The 15,960-nt window shown below is 44.7% G+C and overlaps 1 protein-coding gene across 1 annotated transcript in view; it reads left to right on the top strand.

Moving 5' to 3' along the window:
* The first annotated feature begins 15,186 nt into the window (after positions 1 to 15,186).
* GATA4 (GATA binding protein 4) overlaps positions 15,187 to 15,960 on the top strand; it is a 75,978-nt gene continuing 75,204 nt past the window's right edge. The window contains exon 1 of the mRNA XM_053578486.1: positions 15,187 to 15,242. The gene's annotated coding sequence lies outside the window, so the exon portion shown is untranslated. The remainder of the gene's footprint in view (positions 15,243 to 15,960) is intronic.

Here is a 15,960-nt window from a genome sequence, read left to right on the forward strand (position 1 = left end):
TTGGGAAATGTGGGCCCAGGCAGGGGACAGGGCTGCAATGCTCTGCTTTTCCTACGATCTGAGCCCTTCATCGGAAGACCCCTGCCCTGGCTCTCCAAGACCAGCCTGTGTCCCTCAGGCTGACCATTTAACACCATCAGGACAGGAGTCATCCACAGTTTGCCTTTCAGGAAGACAGGGGGCCACGCAATGCAGAAAAATATGGCCCTAGGAAGAAAGATGAAGGCACCCACTGAAATAAGGCTGAGGTGACTGAGCAGAGAGGAAACAAACGCCAAGAGTGAGCCTGCAATGCTGCCCCTGGCTGCCAGAGAGGACACATCTGGGACATTGAAGTCGTTGTCCTCTTCCTCACAACACCTAAGAGAGGGTCTCTCCGACCCAAGCCCCAGTTGCCTTATAAACCAAAAAGAATGGTTTGGAAACCAAGCAATTGGGCGGTGCCCAAGCAAAGATGACCCCAAAAGTATAGGGAACAACAACAACAAGAAAATAGATGAATGGGCGGCCTCAAACTGAAAAATATCAAAGGGCACAGCTAACAGAGCTGAAAATGCCCCTGTGGGATGGAAAAAAGGATTTGTAAAACTTATGGCCAACAAGGGTTTATATTCAGAATATATTTGAAAAACCTCCATGACTGAGCAACAACAAAAAATGTGATTTTTAAAATGGGTAAAGGACTTAAATAGACATTGCTGGAGAAGATATAGGGATGGTCCAACAGGCCATGGAAAGATGCTCAACGTCGCCAATCATTAGGGAAATGCAAATCAAAACTAAGAAAGGGAAGGGCGGTGCCTGTGGCTCAAAGGAGTAGGGCGCTGGCCCCATACCCCAGAGGTGGTGGGTTCAAACCCGGCCCCAGACAAAAAAAAAAAAAAAAAAAACTAAGAAAGGAAAGGTCAGACTAAATAGTTAGAAGGAAGATGCAGACAGTCCTGCAATTCTGAAGAGGGTACCCAGGGAAATGGAGGCGTCTCTTTCATTGGGGGGCTGGAAGCTTGAGATTGACTCTACTCTGAGGGTGCAGTGGGAGGTGGTTTGCAAGTTCTCACAGGACATTCAACTGCATGACACAGAGGCCACTCACAGTTTCTTCACTCTCACCAGCTCATTATTATTCTTTTTTTTTTTTTTTTTTTTTTGCAGTTTTTGGCCAGGGCCGGGTTTGAACCCACCACCTCTGGTATATGGGGCCAGTGCCCTACTCCTTTGAGCCACAGGCACCGCCCTCGCCAGCTCATGATTTATACCTAAAAAGTAAGAGCACAGAGGAGAGAGAAAAGGCAAATAGGAGGCCGATTAGCATCCCCTAGCGTCCTGCTCACGCTGGGTGAGTCCCGTGGGTGTGTGGGAGCAGAGCAGCACTGGGTCTGCCCTCCTGCCCCTCTGCACCCCGGTACCAGGGACCCCACTCATCTTCTGTGTGGCATCAACATTCCCTAGAGAGGACATCATTTTTTCAACAAGTGGCACCCAAGTTCCAGCAGCTTCTTCCTATCTCATCTAAGCTGCCCTCCTTCCTTTGACCTCCTTCACCTTTCAGTCTGCCCCCATCTTTATTTCTTTATTACCCTACCAAAGGCTTCCTGCTTTGCCCGGGGCTCCCAGTCCCACGGTAGGTCCTCGCTGGCATCACCTGACCTAGCGGAGGAGCTCTCTCCTGCCGCTGCTCCCTGCGCTCCCCGCCTGGTCCTCAAGCCCCATGGAACCGGCGGACCAGTTTGTGAGACTCCAGAACTTAGAGACTTCTCCCCGCAAGAGAGATGGTACCTGTTCTTTTCCCCTGGGGTAGTCTAAACAAGTGTCTTAAGAAAAAAGACATTTATTGCCAAGACAATTGGAGATAAGAAAAGATCATCCGTCTGCCGGAATGACTTGGGCTGGGTCTGAGTTGCGCATTGCCAGAGTTATTTTAGCAGAGCCCCTGCTAGACATGAAGCTATTACAAACTCTAGATAAGGCCCTCGTTTTTATAGAGCTTCAAGGAGTAGAGGGGAGACGGGAGTTGTGGGCCGATAGTCGCCACTGGAGATAAGGAGAATATATATTTTGTTTAACCAAACCTGTCCATTGGCTAGAGACGCCCATGAACTGGTATCCATCAAATCCTTTTCTGATTTACACGAATACCTGATTCCCCCCGATAAGGAAAAGTGTAAGTCAACACTGCTCTGTTGTAATTGGGTGTTACCTGCCCAGATACCGGACTTTTTATCTGCAGATCCTTTTGCAGGCTCACTTCAGCTTTATCTGCCTCTTAGGTGTGACCAAATTGTCGTGTGTGTGTGTATGTGTGTGTGTGTGGGGGGGGGCTCCAAAGGTCCATTCAGAATATATCCCGGAGAAATGCCACAGAGACACAGTGAGTCCAAAAAGGAAAAAAAAAGGGGGGGGGGAGGGAGTGGCAGGCAAGTGATGGATCTATTTCATAATCACACTTGAGCCACCAAGATTTCACCTGCTATCCATCACCCCTAACTCAAGGGAGGCCAACCCCAGCACTGCCCTGATAAGAGGGCAAAACTGTGGTAAATCATCCCGCACCTCTGGACTCAGTTTCTCCATCTACGAAAGGGAAAATTACATCCACCACTGGGTATCTATCATGAGGATAAATGAACTGCATTATGCCAAGTGTTTTTAGAACAGGAAGACTGGTGGATTAAATAAAGATTTACAAAGAATTATGTCTAAATGATCATTATTTATGATGTGTTTCGTGAAGGCCATAGATGATAACTGAAGGAACCCTACGGAGAACAGATTTCCAGTGTCTCCTGTTATCCATGAAAAAAAAAATCAAGGCTCAACGTAAAGAAGGAACTTGTCCAATATAAATGAATCACCCCCTACCTCCACCTTCCTCAGCTCGTCAGTCAGGGCTCAGGGAAGAGAATTTGGTGCCACAGGCCCCTAGTAACTCAAAGCTCACCATTCCAGCCCTGAAAAGCTAAACTCAGGAACTTTTAGCAACATAGAGAAACAATTGTGATAAAAGGTTAAGCAACATAGCAGAAGGCAAAACAGTACACATCCTCTGACTGCAACTGTGCAGTGATGGTGTGAGGGGGAAACAGTGTTTCAAAATGAATGAAAATCACGTTAGGAATGGGTTTTTGTTTTAAAAATTGTTTCTGATGTTATTGCTTTGTTACTGGTCCGTCACAAATCATTATATTCTTTTTGTAAAACCTTTTCTTTTTTTTGGCAAGCAATACAGAATTGAATAGAATGTTTTGTTTTGTTTTTTTTTAAAAAGCACACACACACTCCCTCTTACTCCTTAATACCCTGATCCCATTCTCCCAGGTCAACTAGCTCTAAATGTGCAGGGTGTGTCCAGCCCTTTCTTAGATACAAACCTGAAGCTAAATGTTTGTATTTATGTGTCTTTTAATTTCAAAAGGGTGGTGGTATTGCTATTCAACAAACAAGAACAAAATGTTCTGTGACAATGAACCTTCTAGGGAGGAGGACGCAGCCTCCATCCAGTGACCAGAGTTCATTCACCTCCCCAAGGGGAGACTTTACTCCCAGGAAAACACCAGCTCAGCCTGGCTCTGCTGCCCTTCTTTCCTCTCTGCTCACGAAGCCCCCAGGTTTGTCAGAGGCTAGTTCGATGGGAGGGAAGGCTCTGAGATACACAGGAATCATGTACCTGAGAAACTTAACAAAAACATTTAGTAAGATGAGAATTCTGGAGACGGGAGGAAGATCAGACATTATGCCCAACACCCTGGGACATTCCTGGGACAGCCACCATGATCTAGTTCAAATACCATCTTTATAAAATATTCACTTATTTCCAACTCTGGATTCTCGTAGTGTGCTAACAATCCAAACTTTGGAACAGAATACTTTGGTGACATAAGCAACCCTGGGTAGGAAGCTCGCCATTCACACACCACCCCAAAATACTTGGAGCAGGCCCTCCATGTCTAGGGTTGCCAGCTTTGGCAAATAAAATCACAGGATACCCAGTTAAATGTGAAAGTCAGACAAATGACCAATCATGTGACTTAACTAATTATTATTGGCATGAAGGCTAATTTTTTCAGATACTAGTTTTATAAGCAGCTGCCATACTGAACTCTTAAATGAGTTGGTGTACCTGTTAGAGAATAGCCAGGAAACAGAAAACCTACATCAGTCATTTAGCAGAGTTAATTTAATAAAAATCTCAGCAAGATGTTTATGTAAATAAAGATAAGGTTATTCTAAAATTTATATAGAAAGTAATTGCCAAGTTGTGGAAGCAACCTGAGTGCCCATCAACCCATGAATGGATCAACACACTGTGGTATATGTATGCCGTGGAATATTATGCAGCCATTAAAAATGGAGACGTTACATCTTTTACATTTACCTGGATGGAGTTGAAATACATTCTTCTTAGTAAAGTAGCACAAGAATGGAAAAATAAATATCCAATATAGTCCATACTAATATGAAATCAATATATAAACAATTACATGCTCATAAGAACAATAAAACACTACTATAGTCCAGTTTGAGAGGGTGGGGGTAGGACGTATAGCAGAAGGAAGGAGAGCGTGAGACAGGATCTCACCTAATGTGCACATTGTGAGGGTGTATAACACTCCCCCCTGGGTGAGGGGCTCTTCTACAGATGGAACTTTGCCCTGGAAGTGAGAACAATAGAAAAATCAATATACTGCATGACAGCCCTTTCCAATCTCTAGCCTTCTGTGGGAGAGCTGGCCAATCAGCCAGCCTCTTCCTGTCCCTGTTGCAAGCACCTGTTTTTGTAAGCTAAAGACCTCCTTGGCTCCTGAAGACTCCTGCTGCTTCACTGTGCCCTGGAGGGATGTTTCTGTGCAGATTCCTCCTGAACACAGAGTTCAAAATATATGAGGGCTAGGCCAGCCAGAGTGGCTCACACCTATAATCCTAGCACTCTGGGAGGCCAAGACAGGGCAGATTGCTCCAGCTTAGAAGTTCACAATGAGCCTGAGCAAGATCAAGATCCCCTCTATACTAAAAATAGAAAAACTAGCCCAGCTTTGTGCTACTCAGGAAGCTGAGGCAGGGGGATCACTTGAGCCCAAGAATTTGAGATTGCTATGAGCTATGACTCCATGGCACTCACCCCCAAGATGACAGAGTGAGACTCTGTCTCAAAAAAATTAAAAAATATATATATGAGGGTGCTAAAGATGCACATCTTTGGGAACCCTAGGAGATAGATGACTTTTTAAAAGTTTTTTTTTTTTGGAGATTGAGTCTCAAGCTGTCGCCCTGGGTGGAGTGCCATGGCGTCATAGCTCAGAGCAACCTCCAACTCTTGGGCTCAAGTGATCCTCTTGCCTCAGTTTTTCTATTTTTAGTAGAGACGAGGTCTTGCTTTTGTTCAAGCTGGTCTTGAACTCACGAGCTCAAGCAATCCACCTGCCTCGGCCTCCCAGAGTGCTAGGATTATAGGAGTGAGCCATCATGCCCGGCCTTTAAATTTTATTTTTAGTTGACATATAATTGTATTTATGTGTGTGTATGTATAGAATACAGTGTGATTTTTTTTTTTTTTTTTTTTTTGTAGAGACAGAGTCTCACTGTACTGCCCTCGGGTAGAGTGCCGTGGCGTCACACGGCTCACAGCAACCTCTTAACTCTTGGGCTTACGCGATTCTCTTGCCTCAGCCTCCCCAGCAGCTGGGACTACAGGCGCCCGCCACAACGCCCGGCTATTTTTTTGTTGCAGTTTGGCCGGGGCTGGGTTTGAACCCGCCACCCTCGGCATATGGGGCCGGCACCCTACTCACTGAGCCACAGATGCCGCCCGTGATTTTTTTTTTTAATTGGGGATTCATTGAGGGTACAAGAAACCAGGTTACACTGATTGCATTTGTTAGGTAAAGTCCCTCTTACAATCGTGTCTTGCCCCCAAAAGGTGTGGCACACACCAAGGTCAGTGTGATGTTTTAATACTTGTATACATTTTATAATGATCAAATCAGGGTAATTAACATATCCATCACCTCAAACATTTATTGTTTCTTTGTAGTGACAGCATTCCATATACTCTCTTCTGGCTATTTTTGGAATACACAATACATGATTGTTGACTGCAGTCACCCTACTGTGTGATAGAACACCAAACTATTTCCTCCTATCTAACTGTAACTTTGTATCCTTTGACCAACCTCTCCCCCTATCCCCAGCCTCTGCTAAATATATTTGGCTCTAATAAGTTCAGCTTTTATAGACCCACATATGAGTGAGATATTTGTCTTTCTCTATTTGGCTTAATTCACTTAACATCATGTCTTCTGGATTTACTCACATTCTCACAAACAACAGGATCTCACTGTTTTTGATGGCTGAGTAGTAGTGCATTGTGTTATTTATAATACGTTTTCTTTATCTATTCATCCATTGATGACACTTAGGTTGATTCCATGTCTTAACACTTATCCGTATCACTATTCCATTGTGAACAGCGCTGCAGTAAACTTAGGACTGCAGTTGTCTTTTCAATACACTGATTGTATTTCCTTTGGATATGTACCCAGAAGTGTGATTGCTAAATCATATAGTCATTCCATTTTTAATTTTTTTTTAAGAATTTTCACACTGCTTTTCGTAATGCCTATACTAATTCCCATTCACACCCACAGTATATGTAAGTGTTCCCCATCCTCCACATCCTCACCAACACTTACCTTTTCTCTCTTTGATAGTTGCCATTTTAACTAATATCACATTTGCATTTCTCTGATGATTAGTGATACTGAGCATTTTTGCATATACTCATGGACTATTTGTGTGCCTTCTTTTGAGAACTCGAGCTCAAGCAATCCACCATTTTTGCCCATTTTTTAATCAGATTATCTGAGGCTTTTATTATTGAGTTGTTGGAGTTCCTTATATATTCTGGATATTAATCCCTTGTCAGATGGGTAGTTTGCAAAGAGAAGAGAATCTCCTTAGTTGACCACCTCCCTGCCTTGACCACCTCCTGAAGTTAACCTAATTTTCATAGACCAGACATGCACCACATATGCAGACCAGTACAGTAGGCCTAGTTCCTCATGTTGACCACCTATGGGGGATCACTTAAGCCACCCACTGATCCCGCCTAATTCCTGTGGTGACCAGTTTGTCACAGTCCCTTCGGAGGTCAACTTACAGAAGTTCTACTGTATTTTCTCCCATTCTGTTGCTTGTTCCTGTGCAAAAGATTTTTAGTTTGATGTAAATTCATTCCTCTGTTTTTGCTTTTGTTGCCTGTGCTTTGGAGGTCTTATTTCAAAAATCTTTGCCCAGACCAATGTCATGAGGCATTTCTCCTATGTTTTCTTCTAGTAGTTTCACAGTTTTAGTTCTTACATTTATGTCTTTAATCCATTTTGAGTTGATTTCTATATAGGATGAGAGACAGGGGTCTAGTTCTGTCTTCTTCATGAGGTTATCCAATTCTCCCAGCACTATTTACTGAAGAAAATGTGCTTTCCTTAATGTGTGTTCTTGGCGACTTTGTTGAAAATCAGTTGGCCGTAGATGGGTGACTTTGTTTCTAGACTCTCTGTTCTATTCCATTGGTCCATGTGTGTATGTGTGTGTTTTTCTTTTCTATTTCCAACTCATAATTTATTGCAAATAATCAAAACCCTCGAGTGACCAAAATCTTCTCACTATTCCTTTAAAAAAAAAAAAATTAATCTAATACCAAGTTACGAAGACAGAATATTGGATGAATCTGCTTTTTTTTTTTTAGCCTTCCTGGTATTTTCTTAGTTATTGTGCTAGGACATTTACATTCCACATTTACTAAGTTTCACATATGCCATGTGTGTTTTTACACCTGTACCCTGCTCTTTTGATTATTATAGCTTTGTAGTATATTTTGAAATCATAGAGTGTGATGCCTTCAGCTTTGTTCTTTTTTTTTTCAAGATTGATTTGGCTGTGGCTATTCAAGGTCTTTTGTGGCTTCATACAAATTTTAGAATTTTTTTTTTTTTGACAGATGGCTTTTTCATCATTAGCCCTGGCTGGAAAGTCCCAGGAAAATTCTGAGTGGATCTTCAGATTGGCCACACTTTGGAAGTTTGTTTTACCCAAGGCACAGGAAAGGGTTGGATATCCCACAGGAAGGAGAATCTGAAGCTTGAAGAAGGATTGAGACAAGCCCCATGCTGGAAACAGCCCTCCACAAAAGTCCTCTTGATCCTTAAAAAGGAAATTACCAGATGGTCTCTGCCCCTTCAGACCTTGTGTTTCAAGATGAACCCAAATACACAATTAACACATAAACACGAGAGACAGGAGATTGCAAATATGCACCCAAGGAGCCTCGATGTTAAGAAAAGACATTGATCTGACTCGGATATCAGTAAAGTGTAAATAATGAAACGCTGAACTGGTCTCTCAAGTGACTGGAAGATCTGAGATCAGAAGGACCCAGTATAAGGAGACTCCCAGAAACAGGTTCAAAGTCAGGAAAGTATGAGAATTATTTGTTGGGAGGATCAAATGGATAAAGATGAGCGTGCTTTGTAAACTGTAAAGTGCTGTACACCTGTTATGCTCCCATTACTTAGCAGAGTGTGAGCTTGAGGCAGGGCATGGTGAGTAGGTCAGAGTCAGCTTGGCATAGCGAGAGGGTATGAGAGTAGAAGCCAGAACACCTGAGTTCAAGGCCTTTCTGTAAAAGTAGGAAAAGGCTAAGAGGGAACACACACTCACAGGGCTTAGCGCAGAGCTCAGTACCTGCTAAGAACCCAGCCCTTGATAGTGGCCGTCCCAGTTCACTAACATCAGTGTGCAGAGGCTGGAGTGCAACAGTTGGGACTGTAGACCCGGAAAACCAAGCCCACTTGGTGTTGGACTAACATATCTCCAAGGCTCACTCCAGCCAGAATGCCAGGGGTTCGGGATAAGAAACTTTCAGTAAACAACTATTGAACCCAATCAAATTGTAGCCCTGGGGTTTGAAAATGTTCAGATTTAGATATAGGTGGTGGCTGCACAGCCTTGCTATTTTGGACTAAAAACTACTGAACCAGCTAGGCATCGTGGCTCGCTCCTGTAATCCCAGCACTCTGAGAGGCCGAGGTGCATGGATCACCTGAGCTCACGAGTTCGAGACCAGCCTGAGCCAGAGCGAGACCTCACCTCTAAAAGTAGCCAGGTGTTGTGGCGGGCGCCTGTAGTCCCAGCTACTCAAAAGGCTAAGGCAAGAAAATTGCTTCAGCCCAAGAGTTTGAGGTTACTGTGAGCTGTGATACCACGCACTCTACTGAGGGTGATAAAGTAAATAAATAAATAAAAATAAAAACTACTGAATTATGAAGTTTAAAAAGGTACATTTTATGCTATATGAAGTATATCTCCTCAAAAAAAAAAATTGAAGCCCAACTTGCAGGAGCAGAGAGATGGGTCAAAACAGGGAGGGAATGTGGAAGAAATTAAGTCAGAACCTGGTGCATGTGTTTTGTCTGTATTGGCTTAAAAATTTTAAATTAGAAGAGCCTGGTCCAGTGAGTCATCTGTTTTCAAATTGTCCTCACCTTTATCCACAGTGTAGGGACTTCAGGTAATTTTAGACGCACCAAGCTGTTCTGGAGACTCAGGTGCAAATAAAGCATCCATCAGAGATGAACGACTTAGGGCTTCTTAGTCCTTTGGGGACTAAGAAGCCCACTCTTTCCAAAATTAATGTCACCACAACAAGAGCAGATGCCTGATGAACATGACACAGCCAGGAGCTCCTGGACCTGGGGCAGGTTTGCAGCCCTGGACAGGGGATGGCATAGTAGCCAGAATAGGGTCGCTGGGCTGCATGCAGGCCTCCCCTCCCCTTTTAGCTCCTACTCACAGCTAATAATATTAGTAGTGGTAGTAATGGCTAAATTTTTTAGTACTAAGTATCATACTATGTTATCTAATTTTTTTTTTTTTTTGTAGAAACAGAGTCTTACTTTATTGCCCTCGGTAGAGTGCCATGATGTCACACAGCTCACAGCAACCTCCAGCTTTTGGACTTACGTGATTCTCTTGTCTCAGCCTCCCGAGCAGCTGGGACTACAGGTGACCGCCACAACGCCTGGCTATTTTTTTGGTTGCAGTTTGGCCGAGGCCGGGTTTGAACCCGCTACCCTCGGTATATGGGGCCGGTGCCCTACTCACTGAGCCACAAGTGCCACCCTAATTTTATCTAATTTTAACCTAGACAGAAAGCTCATGAGAATTATTATTGCACCTATTTTATAGATTTGAAAACTGAGGTTTAAATATATTTATTAATTTGCTCACACCAGAGGAAGAGATGTAATTTCCAGTGACTATCTGGAAAGCACATGCTAATGTCAAACAGTTCAGGGAAAAAATAGTCTCAGAAAAGAAGTTGGAATTTAAATTTAAGAGCTGTCACTGGGAGGCTGAAATGGGAGGATTGTTTCAGTCCAAGTTCAAGGTCAGCCTTGAACAACATAAGCGCCACAGTGAGACCCCTACCTCTAAAACTAAGAAAAATTTGAAAATTAAAATTGGCTCATGCCTTTAGGAGGCTGACATAAGAGGATCGCTAGAGCCCAGGAATTGGAGGCTGCGGTGAGCTATGATCACACCACTATACTCTAGTCTAGGCAACACAGTAAGACCCAGTCTCACAAAAAAAATAAATAAATAAAATTAAAATAAGTAAAAAGTTTTTAAGAGCTATCTGTTACGGGGAAAAAAGCAGATGGTAAGAAGACTGTTATTTTCTACTTTCTACAGTAGTTTTAATCTCAACAATAAATACGTAGCACTTTGATAAGAAAAACTAATAAAAAGTATGTGTGTGCATGCTCATGTGTGTACGTGTGGACCTCAGATGCACGTTCCTCAGAAAGTCTCTCTCTGGCCCTCTCCCTGGTGTGGATTTTGAGTGATTTGGGGAGTCTGGCTGGTGTTATCAGCAGTTAACTGTCACCTCTCTGGGCTGGTCCTCTGACTCACCAGGGAGCACACAGGACAATCAGCCTTGGCTGAGGAGGGTGCACTCAGCGGGCAGCTGTGCTAACCCAGAGCACATCTGGGTTTCCTGGGCCCACACTCCACCATCCTGGGCAGGGGGGAGCCACAAGGCTCTGATTTTTCCCTAGGAAAGTCTCACGCTGGCGTGAGCTGGATCAATAGAGCCCCAAGATAGACCTCAAGGTAGAGTTTCAGGGTCTCCAAAATATATAAAAATCTCTGGGAAATCTGAAACAATGGGGGACCAAAAGGGACTTCCCTTCACCTCACTAAACGCAATTCAGAAATGGAGGGAGGGCTCGGCGGGGCCGTAGCTCAGTGGTTAAGGTGCCGGCCACATACACTGGGGCTGGCAGCTTCAAACCCAGCCTGAGCCTGCTAAACAACTACAACTCTTTTTAAAAAAAAAAATGAAAAGGAATTAAAAGCAGGAACTAAAACAGATATTTGCACACAGTTGTTCACAGCAGAATTAGTCACAACAGCCAAAAGAGTAAGAAGAACCCAAATGAACAGAAAAACAAAACATGCTATATGGCTTTAAAAAGGATGGAGATTCTGACGTATGCTACATGGGTGAAGCTTGAGGATAGCATGCTAAGTGAAATAAATCATGAAGGGACAAATACTCTATGATTCCACTTACATGAGGTCCCTAGATCAGTCAAATTTATAGAGACCGAAAATAGAATAATGTGGGCTACCAGGGGCTGGAAGGGGGTGAGTGAAGAAAGGGGAGTTAGTGTCTGATGGGGACAGAGTTGCAGTCCGGGAAAATGAGACAGCGCTGGAGATGGAAGGGGGTGATGGCCGCATGACCATGTAGCAGCACTAAACGCTGCTGAACTGTACACTGATTAAAATGGCAGATTTTGTGTTATGTATATTTTTTCATAATAATAACAACAACAGCTCCATAAGGGGACCCTACGGGACAGCTGTGCATTGTTCTAGTGAAAACAACAGGCCCGGGAGAGGAGGCCCGGCCCCAGCTTCTGTGTCTGTCCCTCGTACAGTTCAACTCACTCTTCAGGAATTTTAATGATCTGACACCACAGGGAGTTTTACACTAAAATCTGCCTGTGACATAGTTTCTACAAGTCATTTGGCAGGGGAAGAGTATAAAGGCAGATAACAGTAATGGACACCATATTCATCACTTGCAAAAATATTCAAAACTAAAAATTCTTGGAAGGGGAAAAAGATTCGTGTTTTTTCACGTATTCCTTTTTTCCTCCCTGGCCTTCACCTCTCTCGTTCCTTCCACCATAGATTTGCTGGCAGACAGTTCACTTACCTTTTCTGTTTCAGCTTCTGGGTCTACGTTTGGACATTCCTCCTAACTTGTCAGGTCTCCCCCTATCTCAAAGAGATTATCGCATGGTCTTAGGAGAATAGACCACAAAATATGGTATATTCCTGTAATGGGAGTAAACTGGGAAATATATTAAATTATAAAGGTATTGTGTTTACTCTTATTAAGAACTGCCTGAGAAGAGAAAATCCCATAGCCGGCCTATCAGGGGAGGTCTGTTTTTGCCTGGTTCCTCAAATTGCACCACAGATGTGGCTTTTTGCACTTTCCTGGGTCCTTTGGGGGGTTGACAAGAGCATAGTGGCTGCAGCTCTGTTCCTTGCAAAGAATGAGCTCCCCGTCATCAGGAGGAATATCAAACAGAGTACAGACAACCATCTCCCAGGGACTCCTGCTTAGGTAGGAGATTGGAATTCTGAGGTCCCTTCCAATTCTGAGAAGCCATTGGTTTCTTTATTACGGAATCAGGAATCAATCAGTCCGAAGTACACCATGGGCCCCACCCTTTCCATGCTGTGTGGCTGGACCTCACGCACTCTCCCAACCTCTCTGAGCTCCGTGACCTCATCCTGGGTGATAATATACAACCTGCCTACCTGCCCCCTATTTGAGGCACCCAGAAATATCATATGTTTTTAAAAATCAGTTATTTTTTGTTGCCATCCTAGGAGGAGTGGCTCTGCCATTATTATTTCTGCTCTCAGAGGGAAACTCACAATGCATACCCCAAAGTAGTCCTCCCGACGCAATCAGAAGGCAGAGCTAGTGTGTGAGGACAAGTCTTAGAGTGCAGGAAACTGGTAATGGGCATTGAGCATTTGTCCCCATGAATCCTGATTGCACGATTCCTCCGGTCCTTCTGAGCGACCTTTCAGAAGTATCTCTGGAACCTCGTGAACATTAAGTTTTTTTAAAATATCCAACCAGGACTTCATTCCCTAGCAGTGCTTCCCTCCACTTCTACACATACCAAAAAAAAAAAAAAGGGCTTTCTCCAATTAATGAACCACTCCTCTTATCTATTTCTCCTGTTATCTAATTCTGAAGGAAGGCTGAGAGCTCAGCAGGAGCTGGGAGCAGCCGCAAGTCTCCCTCCCACCCGGCTGGGAACAGCCTGGAGTCCCCGGGTGGAGGCTATCACAAGAGTCTGCCTCACACCAGGCCTTGAGGAGCCGGAGCCACAGAGACCAGACACGTCTGTGGGTGAGTCTCCTCCTCTGGCCCTTGTGGACAGGGTGCTGGAGGAGTGGAAGGCTGGTGGGGAACTCGCCAAATAGCCAACTGTGGAGAGAGGACAGGAGGGGACAAGGGGGGAAGGGAGTAGCAGTGAGGCTCTTGGGCCTTTGTGGACAGGAAGAAAGGATGGGACTCTTTCAGGCCAGGCCACAGAGGCCTGGCTTCCTGCTGTCGTCGCACTTTCTTTTTCTGTTTCTCTTTCTTACAACGGGGTTGCATTTTAGTTTCTCTATTTCCTGGTCCAGCTTCCCACTCCCACAGGTGGAAATGGATGGGGATGGTCAGTCCCTCAAAATAAATAAATAAATACGAACCATGCCAGAATTCAAACACATTTGACCAGGGGTCTCTGAGCCCTCCAGCCTTTGCTCCCTTTGGCTCACCCAATCACCCTACTTTCCTCTGGGGTCCTTTGAAGGGCCCCTCTGGGACATCCAGGCAAACTCTGGCTGGCCCATGTCAGAACTGGCCCAGGAGTTTTATAGCTTTTGGTGACACGGTTTCACAGCCCCCAGAGTCTGGCACTTTTCTTTGCCTTTCCACAGGTGGATGGTCAGCCAGGCTTGGCATAGAGTTTAATTTTCCTTTATTCTGGAGCCAGACAAGTGATGAGAAGGTTAGAGGAGGGTCTTGGAGATGGACTGCAGCAAATATGTTTTTCTTGCCCAAGCCCATGCTGGTTTGAAAAGCTGTGTTTTGTGTGCTTTGGGTTGGTTGGCTGTGCTTTTGCATATGAATTTATGTCTGCTTCTGAAAAACCTGGAGTACGGGCAAATGAGCTTTGAATCTCATTTGTGAGTGAGAAAAAAAGCTAAGTTCAAGAAAAAAAGGAAGGGCACAGGTGAAGGGAAGGTACGGCTTTGAGAAGGTACAGGGTGGGGGTGAATGGGCGAATAAGGTGATTCATTTTGTGGAAGGTCACAGCTCAGGTGTTGAGGGTCTGAAACCGACCAGGTTTCTGTACCTCCTCAACAAGCCAAAGGTTGAAAGCAGAGGAGGCGGGCTATAGGTGAGCTCCCAGCCTCAGGAGAACCCAGCAAGCGCTCTTCTGGAATTGGGTACTGTGAGTGCAGTCTCCCAGTCCCATGTACTTACCCCAAATATTAGCTCTGCGAAGCAGAGAATGGGGATGCATTCCCTCTGAATAGCTCTCCCTCTCCAGGAGCCCTGCTGGTGAATTTCAAAGCTGTCTCGAAACTACACTAATCTGTGTTACTCATCTTTCCCTTGACCAAGCCCCTGGCTGCCTCACCCCTGTTAATTTTCCCCAGTGCTGACATGACAGTCTCACTCCTCATTTTGTATGTTCTCCAAAATGAAGGGGAACAGAGAGGTTTTTAACTGGGAAAATCAGGAAAGTGCCAGGGAAATTGATGGAAAAACTTATCATAAGGCTGCTAGAATCCCAAGATTCATCATTGCAAAATTGGATGGGCTTTTTGACGAGTAGTAGCAGGAGCAATTGCTTCGTTTCTGCTGGTCTTATTTTGATAAATCAGCCTAGAGCAAAGGCTATTTGGAAGTGCCACTTTATGAACTTTTTTTTGTTTGCAGTGCTCATTTTTAGCACCGTAGAGGTTACCACAAATATTTCCTTTTCCTTCTCAGAATTTATCTCTGAAAGTAATTTCGAATTCGTAAGTTCAATTGGCAGGAGGGGAAATCTCCAGGACAGTTTTGAGCGTTTGATATTGAGGAAATGTTGGTGAGTGTCTCTTTTCCCCTGTTCTGTGTCTCCAGCCCAATAAAATATCCACTTCAAATGGCTTTCTAATGTCTAGTTGTGTTTGCCAAGTGATTTATGGGACAGAAAATTATAGTTTGCATGTGTAAAGTCCAAAGACGTTTTGGAGCTTGGAACAGTAGAGAGGAGGGGTTTTTGGCCTGGGGGCAGCACACAGATTTAGAAATTCAAGCCATCAATCTCCCATTGTCTAAACCCTGCACTAAGTGCAGATTCGAGGCAATTATCCGAATAATTGGGGAGAGGGGCCCTTTCACCTGAATTATCTGGATGGAAGGACTGCCCAGGAAAATGTCGGTGGCCCCCGAAGGCCCTTCTTGGCTCTCCCGGGTGTGAGAATTCAGGCGATTTTTCGGTTGGTTCTGAGTCTTGAGATTCGGAAGGAAGGAGGTTTCTAAAAAAGCTTGAAAGGGGATTCTGGCTGCGCAGCTGGAGGGGGTGGGATGCACCGCGGGCCGTCCCTACTGGGTCTGATAAACCCCGAAGCATCTAAGGTCAATAAACCCGGTGGCGTCAGGCTCCGGCGGGGTCGAGCCGAAGGGGCAGAGCGGCGCGGCGCTCCCGGCTGTCGCCTGAACGAAAAGGAGCCGAGGCCCCGGGTTCCAACCCTGCGCGGAGCCTGGGCCTAGGGAGGGTCCCCGAGTGCTCGCCCCAGCCAAGCACCCACGGCCTTAAAGAT

Source organism: Nycticebus coucang, chromosome 24 (genome assembly GCF_027406575.1).
Source record: "Nycticebus coucang isolate mNycCou1 chromosome 24, mNycCou1.pri, whole genome shotgun sequence".
Taxonomy (NCBI): Eukaryota; Metazoa; Chordata; class Mammalia; order Primates; family Lorisidae; genus Nycticebus; species Nycticebus coucang.